General features: G+C 38.0%; 1 pseudogene across 1 annotated transcript; it reads right to left on the bottom strand.

The window, feature by feature from the left end:
• Positions 1-216: 216 nt before the first annotated feature.
• LOC149177020 (glyceraldehyde-3-phosphate dehydrogenase, cytosolic-like) lies at positions 217-8,204 on the bottom strand (annotated as a pseudogene). The gene is made up of 14 exons (XR_016258090.1): positions 7,980-8,204; positions 4,962-5,053; positions 4,374-4,430; positions 4,232-4,290; positions 3,989-4,088; positions 3,519-3,665; positions 3,315-3,386; positions 3,136-3,228; positions 2,184-2,326; positions 1,927-2,060; positions 1,276-1,371; positions 985-1,051; positions 403-681; positions 217-285 (listed from the first exon to the last, which is right to left on the bottom strand). The product of XR_016258090.1 is annotated as a glyceraldehyde-3-phosphate dehydrogenase, cytosolic-like (transcript).
• Between the last annotated feature and the right edge of the window lie 1,066 nt (positions 8,205-9,270).

Consider the following 9,270-nt stretch of genomic DNA (forward strand, 5'->3'; position numbering starts at 1 on the left):
CTCAATATAAATACAATGAGAAAAGGAACCCTCTCTTCTGAAGAACCACAACATCTCTTCCATGACTAAGAAGCCATGAAATATGTAAAAATAAAAACCATAACCATCCCTGTTAAACTGATTCTGACAATGCTTCAGAGGAAGCTACAGTTTGCTCATGATGATCAAAATGATATCAGGAGCTACCCAGTTCACATTTCCCCAAAACCTGCACATTTGACGTGAAATCCTTCATAACCCACAGATGCCTTGCAACAACCTCTAAGCTCATCCTTTTCTTCGGATCTATGAAATCCAATAGTGTCAGCTTGATTATTATGGTGAATTTCAAAATTTGCAGCAATGCAACTCTTAAAATTAAAATCTTCTCTGTAAAACATTCAATTGAGAAAAGTCACTTACCCTTGCAAAGAAGACCTTCGAGTAAGTTTGCAAGTGTTGGATTCATATCCTCTGGAAGTACAAGTGGATCATGAACAATCTAAGCCACCACTAGTAACAACAAAATAAGTATTTCCCTCCATCCGGCCTGTTTGAAAAGTCAAAAGCAGCAGAGATTCATTTACCTTGTCATATGTGCCTTGCAAGGAGTCACCAATGAAGGGATAAGAACCTAACACCATCCAATATAGTGTCACACCCAATGCCCACACATCAGCAATTTTACCATGATATGTCAACCTATTGAAAACAGGAAACAAAAATTGTCAGGCCTATTTTGACAACTGAAGTATCTGTCCTTTAACATGTGACCCTTTCTTCCTTTCCTCTGGTCTTTCATTTCATTGAACAGGCTTTTATTTACAAGAGAACAAGCATGAATTGAAAATATAATATATGTCGAGTATAAGAATGTAATCTGACAACAAACAAGATGGACAATATATCATCGAAGATATGAATACAGTACAAATTAGCAGCAATGATTGTCCAAATCTTGAGCAGACGGTATTTGTATAACTAGCAAAGTTTCAAGCACTCTACCTAGGCAACATTCTGGTGCAGTGAAAACAGGAGTACCAGGAGACCTTCGAAGCTTATCATTGCTGCCCTGTATACATCCAAAGGAACATTGGATTTTGTAAAACATTTCCTCCCAGTAACTGAATCCTCATTGTCCAACGTTAACATTTAATAAAAAATACTCACCTAACAATAGTCAACAGTAGGCATTTGTAATTGTCTATAACTATCAAAAGGTGCAGTTTGAGAGGTCATGTTTAGAACACATTCACTATCAGAAAGGAAGGTACACTCAGAGAGCAACTTTCTTACCTCAAACATCCTGCTAACACTGAAGTCAGAAATCTTAACTGTTCCATCGCTGCCAACCAGAAGGTTTTCTGGTTTGATATCTCCATGAAAGATATTCTGCACAGTAATTTTCAGGTTCCCAACTAAGAAAGTGGATGGAGGCAAGTCCAAATTTAACACAGTAAAAAGAAGATAAGTTTCAATATTAAGCTATTTTATTTTTCCAACAATAGAGAGAATGATTGGTATTCTCCTTCAAATTGTTTTAGTGAAAACAAGGTATGCAATATGTAAATATTTCAAAATTTGGTAACAAAAAAATGGCAGAATCAAAGCTTGAATAAAACCTTTTATGATTTATCCAATGAAATGAAGGAAAAAAAAGAACAAGATATTGAAAATAATAGTAATAGATTCTGAATTAGTTCTAATACATTCAATAATCCTGACAAAAGCTTGAAAAAACTTCAATGAGCAGTGCTCTTTATATGTTTCTCCCAATACAAAATTATCATTCCCTGTTCAACAAAGGTAGTGAAACGATCCCTAAGCCTGTGAATGCATTGGACCGCTGATAAGTACAATTCTTAACTTTAGAGAAGTATGAGTGAAAATTGTGACATGAGTGAGAAAGGATTTTTCTCTTCTGGAATTGGAAACAATAAATCTTACCCAATATACTATATCTTCTTCAAGTTCTTAAAGTTTTTTGGGTTGTTAGTTGTCAAGTCTCTATATGGCACAAGGTTACCACAGCGTCCTCTGTGTAACCAAGAATTCCTTTCAATTTTCCCTCAGATTCCTCCCTATAAAATGAAATGCACCATATATAGTTAAAATGAAATACACAACCTTGAAACTTATTCCTGACAGAGATTGTATATATCCTCTTCCCTTCCTCTTCTTAGGGGGTAACTGAGACTACTTACTTAATGGCCGCCTTGATCTCGTCAGAAGTGGCAGACTTCTCAAGTCTAACAGTCAAATCAACAACTGAAACATCTGGTGTGGGTACTCGGAAGGCCATTCCAGTCAACTTTCCATTGAGAGCTGATAGAACCTTGCCAACAGCCTTCAAAAATACAATCACAATTAGTAGCTGTGAGAAAATTAAAGGTGATGCTGGTGGGGATTCATATTAACAAAATTAGAAGAAAAATATGCAGAACCCAACTGAATTATAGAGAATTAACCAATTGCAAGTACATAGTTAATGTTTCTCCAAAGAAATCCAACAAACAAATAAAACCTAATCACCCTAAGCATGGGACAATATGATAAAATGTGAAAATTAGGTAAGAAATAAAAAATATTAAATTCAAATGGGATCCAATGTCAAGCAACTGTGTTGTTGTGCCTACTATAAAGAAGTGGTACTTCCCAATTTCTCTCCTAACAGTCACCTAACTGTCAAGGGTAACCATTAGGATGAACAAACACCAGTGGGAAATAGAAACAGACAAGCTTAACAAAGTGGGCTATACAAAGAGATAATTTGGATGTAAAGATAGGAAAATCGTGAGCCCTAGGTTTCGAACAACAGTGCACTTTCATGACTGCGTGAAAGTAATGGTAACAAGCTGTATTTTGTCACTTGACACGGGAAGGTGGTAGTCTCACTGTTTGTTGTTCAGGTAAGGTCCTGATCATAACTTCCCATGAAGAGAAGACATTTCAGACATTTCAGGTTTCTCAGGGCTATCTTGAAGCAGCTGAGGTAATTTTTATACATGAAAAGAATGACCGAAAGAATTGTCTGAGAAGTAAATCAATAAAACTAACCTTATAAAGTGTTTAATGTGAATGATAATCACCAGAATAAAATATTTACTGATGGTTTTAAATATGTTTAATCATCATTGGTAATTTGTTGCTTCCTACCTTAGCTGCTCCTGTACTGCTAGGAATAATGTTAAAACCAGCTCCTCTGTCACCTCGCCAGTCCTTGTTTGATGGCCATCAACTATCTTCTGTGTTGTTGTTTACATACAGAAACATAAGTCAATGCAGCTTGAAAATGCCTTGTATCAATAAAATTCAAGGGCATAATACTAGTTCATAGTAAGTATACCTATGATGGAATGGACAGTTGTCATGAGACCTTCAACAATGCCAAACTTGTCATTGATTACCTGCCAGAGAAAACAGAGTGTTTTTGTTCTCTTTTAACATATAGTTCCTCTCCAGCAATATGTAATTTTTCTCATATAAAGACACCTATACAATGAAAATTGTGATAATTTAGTAAAAATATCATTGCAAACCTTAGCCAAGGGAGCCAAGCAGTTAGTAGTACAGGTTGCATTTGAAACAATGTTCAAATCATATTTGTGTTGGTGCTCATTAACCCCAACAACAAACATAGGTGCATCCTTGCTTGGAGCTGAGATAACAACTTTTTTAGCACCTGCCTATTAGAAATCAACAAAAAAAAATTATTATATGGAGTCCAAATTGTAATTTCCATTGTTGCACTTTATACCGTTTGAAATTTACAAAATTAGATATGTTAATAGCCTTTAGGGAGGGAGCGGTATTACATGTGACAACTCCTTAGTTACCTCAAATATCATTTATCAACTTTTAGGTACATTGTATTTTTAACTAGTAGCATGTCGGATAAACTTTGAAGGAAAAAATCAATTATAATTGAATTGTGGAATGGTAATATTCAAACCTTCAAGTGAAGGAAAAAATCAATTATAATTGAATTGTGGAATGGTAATATTCAAACCTTCAAGTGAGCAGTTGTTTTCTCTTTGTCGGTGAAGACACCTGTGGATTCAACCACATACTCTGCGCCGACCTCACCCCATGGTATTTCCTCAGGATTTCTACAGTTTTCAAACCAAAATGTGAATAGTTAGACAAATGGGAACAAATAGACAATGTCAGCACTTACACTCTGTTCATGCCTAAGCTCAAGCAATAATTGACCTAAGAAACTCTCATTGATCTCCATAAACAAGTGTTTTACCTGAAACCGAACATAGCAACAGATTTTTCTCCAAAGAGTAAAGTTTTCGAGTCTTTGACCTTGACTTCATGATGCTTCCACTGTCCGTGGACACTGTCATACTTGATTTTTCTCCGAAGAGTAAAGTTTTCGAGTCTTTGACCTTGACTTCATGATGCTTCCACTGTCCGTGGACACTGTCATACTTGAACATATAATTCTGAAAAATAACAGAGGCACAGAAATTACTGCAGAGATCTTGAGTGGGCAAAATATGGTAGAAGAAAGCTATCAAACAAGTTAATAAAATCTTCCTGTTTCAGTTTGTCCGTAAAACATAAATGCTGTTGGGAATAAATCGAAGAACAAAAAATGCAAAACAAAGAACAATCTTCAGGTAGACGATCCAAAATTCATCAGGAGAATGATGTGCAGGCAGCTTCCAAATTAGCAACTCCATGCTCTTCTGATACTCGATTAAACAATTTGCAATAAGATACATATACTATAAAGAAAACATTGTAAACATATCGATAGAATCCGAAGCAAATTTAAACTGCGTGTACATAACGAAGAGAAACTGTTCCGGGATGATATCTATGAGGCTTCTTCACACCTCTGGTCGTGGGAGCAGATTTACGAGCAGCCTAATTTAAAAAAGGAGCTTCAGAATAAAATGCCACAATAAAAACAGCACGCCTCAATTAACTCCACCAAAGATGCAACGGAAGAAATATAGGAAAGCCGTTACCTTTGTTGCGAGCTGCTTCCTTGGAGTCTTTCGTCCGATAGATTTCCATGCTGTCTGCTTCGTACGAGCCATGATTCAAGGAAAAGAGCGATCTACAGCACAGAGAGCAAGAACGAAAGCATAAGACCAAAGCCCAAACATCAAAACAGAAAATCCAAAACCACAACAAAAAATTACTATCAATCTCTTTCAAAAAAACCACTTTTTGTCAATCCAATCGCGATCACACCGCCTTAAATAAAATGGAGATTTCCCCGTACTAAACCCTCGAAAACAAATTTGAAGAACAAGGAAAATAGGAAATCAAAGCAGACATATACTCTGTGACAAACTAAAATGGAAATAAAACATGGATCCTAACCCAAGAACAACCACAAACCCTAGGAAACCAAGAGAATTCACTAATTCAAGAACAATCTGACATAGACTTATGAAGTTGGAATTGTTGAATTTTTATAAAAGGCTGGGCCACCTTCTCGGTGGCTATTTATTTCAAAGCAAACCAATCAACATGATGCTACCAATCAGCATGGTGCTTATCGAAAAATGTTGATGAACTACATTAGATAGTAACCAAATTACTGGAAGTCGGAAAAATGAAATGCTTGACACATTCAACAATAAGGCTCAATGCACTGTAGCAAAAGAAAGCAATCACGTTGTTATCTTACTCCAGATATGTTATATGAAAACATGAAAATATTCATTATCATTGTCAATGTTTTGTATTATATGATATAACATGCTTGACACATTCACTATTCTGCTTGAATTCAAATATGTAATTGACAGCACGCAGTTAAAAGGCTAAAATGTCCATACCAACTTTCTGTATTGCAGTGAAAAAAAGGGCTTTCAAAACAAAACCTGCTTGATTTTTATGTAGGAAACCAAAAAAATTTGACTAACACTGTCAATTCTTGCAGGCATTAACCTTTGCTACACCACATTAATGCACAGACTTATGCACAAAGGAAATGAATTATAAACAGAATTTAAACAAGCAAAAGACACAACATACCTACCCTGATAAGTGAACAAAAATGCAAAAGCCTATCATCCAAAACCTGCAATTAAGCTAAATAATATCAATGCCGTCATGTCATATCATGTACATGAATGGATGATTGAGTTTAACTGAAAGATGAGAGTAGTAAACGATTAAGATTTTGCGGGGAGTCAATACCCCAACCAGTACCCTTGCATGGTGGTAAAGCTTGTGCAAACATCATGTTTGTTTGATAATTGCATTGCCAAGGAAAGAAGCTGTCTGGCTGGTTTCAGTTTTGTTTACCACTTGGCAAGGATATATGTGGTGCGTTCTTGACTCCACTACGCATCCTTCATGAATTTTTTTCAGTTACATATATCATGTGATCTCAGTAATCCCATTGCTGTCCATCCCAGGACAAAGGTGAAAGCAGGCAGGAGGAGGTGGCTGTGGCTGTTACTGTGAGGGACAAATCAACACCCAGCTCAATGCGAGCAAATTGGTGTTGAGATCCCCTCATAACTGCCCAGTGCCAATGCCAACTCCCCTTACCTTGCACGTTAAACATTGATTGGCATGGACCAAACAAAAACAAAAAAGCTTATGGGGACACAAAAAAACTAGACAGTGAGGATTAAGAGGGAGAGATTTATGTCAAGCATCTTCACAGTGCAGAGCTACCTTGATTTTCTGCACGGTACAGGATATGAGGTTGTTCACTGTCTCCACTGATTCTACTGTGAGTTTGGCTGTTGGCAAGCTGTTGACTAATATCTGGAATGCAACTGGTAAAAGTGATCCTCCCACACGCGGGCTGTTGACTCCAACGCCCTTTCCAGTAGGGTTTAGTGCAAGGGGCCTGCATTCTGGTCCGTCTGGAAGAATGGCAAAGCCAGAGGGTAAGAAGGCAACATAAGCTGGATCACCCCCGCTCATAACCACATGCATGGCTGGGATGTCCACTGGAGCATAAACTAGAAGAGACCCTGATGCATCTGTGCAAGTCTCTTGCAGGATCAACATGCTGCCGCTTTAGTTGGAATTCATGGCCTAAAATCAAAAACATTCACAGTTAAGTTTAGGGTTCCCCTTACCTTGCACGTTAAACATTGATTGGCATGGACCAAACAAAAACAAAAAAGCTTATGGGGACACAAAAAAGCTAGACAGTGAGGATTAAGAGGGAGAGATTTATGTCAAGCATCTCCACAGTGCAGAGCTACCTTGATTTTCTGCACGGTACAGGATATGAGGTTGTTCACTGTCTCCACTGAATCTACTGTGAGTTTGGCTGTTGGCAAGCTGTTGACTAATATCTGGAATTCAACTGTTAAAAGTGATCCTCCCACACATGGGCTGTTGACTCCAACGCCCTTTCCGGTAGGGTTTAGTGCAAGGGGCCTGCATTCTGGTCCGTCTGGAAGAATGGCAAAGCCAGAGGGTAAGAGGGCAACATAAGCTGGATCACCCCACTCATAACCACATGCATGGCTGGGATGTCCATTGGAGCATAAACTACAAGAGACCCCGATGCATCTGTGCAAGTCTCTTACAGGATCAACATGCTGATGCTTTCGTTGGAATTCATGGCCTAAAATCGAAAACATTCACAGTTAAGGTTAGGGTTTCATGAGAGGAATTATTCTCCAAGAAGCATTTCAAGAAAAAGAAAAGGAACATATGCTTGCTCTTAGAAGAGAAACACAGTTGCCAGGATCTTGTCCTTTCAGAATGTGAGCCATTTCTTGCATTGGACCTCCATTTGACAGTATATCCCACTGCTCCAGTTTTTTTTTTTTATCAGTGGTCAGTAGAGAGTACTGGCTGTGGATGAAACGAAATAGAAAAATGTCCAATTATTCCTTACCTCGCTTCTACCCCACAATAATCCTAGAAGCTTACCAGTTGCAGTGCACCGTTCCTTGTCTGGTAATTGAAAAAACAAAAAAAAATACCCCACAATGTTCCTTGTCTGGTAATTGAAAAAACAAAAAAAAAAATACCCCACAATAATCCTAGAAGCTTACCAGTTGCAATGCACCGTTCCTTGTCCCGCCCATTCTGCTCCATATTACATCGACTGTGGCTGCCCTGGATATCATGCAGGGTAACATTTCCTTATACCTATTCGCCATTAGAAATATAGGAATACAGGTAACCTGAAGAGTGCATGCTTTCCAAATGTGATGCGCTGCGAGATGTGATGAGCTGCGAGGAGAATGAATCGGTCACATTACATAGTGGTACACAGGGATAACTAACTTCCAACATATAATGATCGGATTTACAATGTGCAACCGCTTATAATGATCGGACGGAAGAGATTCTTTTAATCGTCTAACACAATGGATCAACGGCTCAAGGCATTACACAATGGCATCGAGGGAAGTTAATCTCAAAGGGAAACGCCTTACGGCGTAAATATCCCACTGCTCCAGTTTTTTTTTTTTTATCAGTGGTCAGTAGAGAGCACTGGCTGTGGATGAAACGAAATAGAAAAATGTCCAATTATTCCTTACCTCGCTTCTACCCCACAATAATCCTAGAAGCTTACCAGTTGCAGTGCACTGTTCCTTGTCTGGTAATTGAAAAAACAAAAAAAAATACCCCACAATGTTCCTTGTCTGGTAATTGAAAAAACAAAAAAAAAAAATACCCCACAATAATCCTAGAAGCTTACCAGTGGCAATGCACCGTTCCTTGTCCCGCCCATTCTGCTCCATATTACATCCACTGTGGCTGCCCTGGATATCATGCAGGGTAACATTTCCTTATACCTATTCGCCATTAGAAATATAGGAATACAGGTAACCTGAAGAGTGCATGCTTTCCAAATGTGATGCGCTGCGAGATGTGATGAGCTGCGAGGAGAATGAATCGGTCACATTACATAGTGGTACACAGGGATAACTAACTTCCAACATATAATGATCGGATTTACAATGTGCAACCGCTTATAATGATCGGACGGAAGAGATTCTTTTAATCGTCTAACACAATGGATCAACGGCTCAAGGCATTACACAATGGCATCGAGGGAAGTTAATCTCAAAGGGAAACGCCTTACGGCGTAAAAATCTTGTAAAGGCAGTGTTTGAATCATGTTTTTGATGGTGGAAATGGATTCAGCGCCATCAAAAAGTCTAGGGCACCTAAAATTTTGAAGTTTAACAACTATAACTTGGATTTACAAAAATCCTTACCAGATTTTCTCAAAATACGGTTAGAATTTCCATAACTTTTAGGGCAATATTTTTTTTTGAAATTTAGCCACTGTAACTTGGATTTACAAAAATCATTGCCAAGTTTTCTCAAAAT

Source organism: Pinus tabuliformis, chromosome 4_1 (genome assembly GCF_031772625.1).
Source record: "Pinus tabuliformis cultivar Carrire ecotype Pingquan chromosome 4_1, CPIR1, whole genome shotgun sequence".
In the NCBI taxonomy this organism is placed as follows: Eukaryota; Viridiplantae; Streptophyta; class Pinopsida; order Pinales; family Pinaceae; genus Pinus; species Pinus tabuliformis.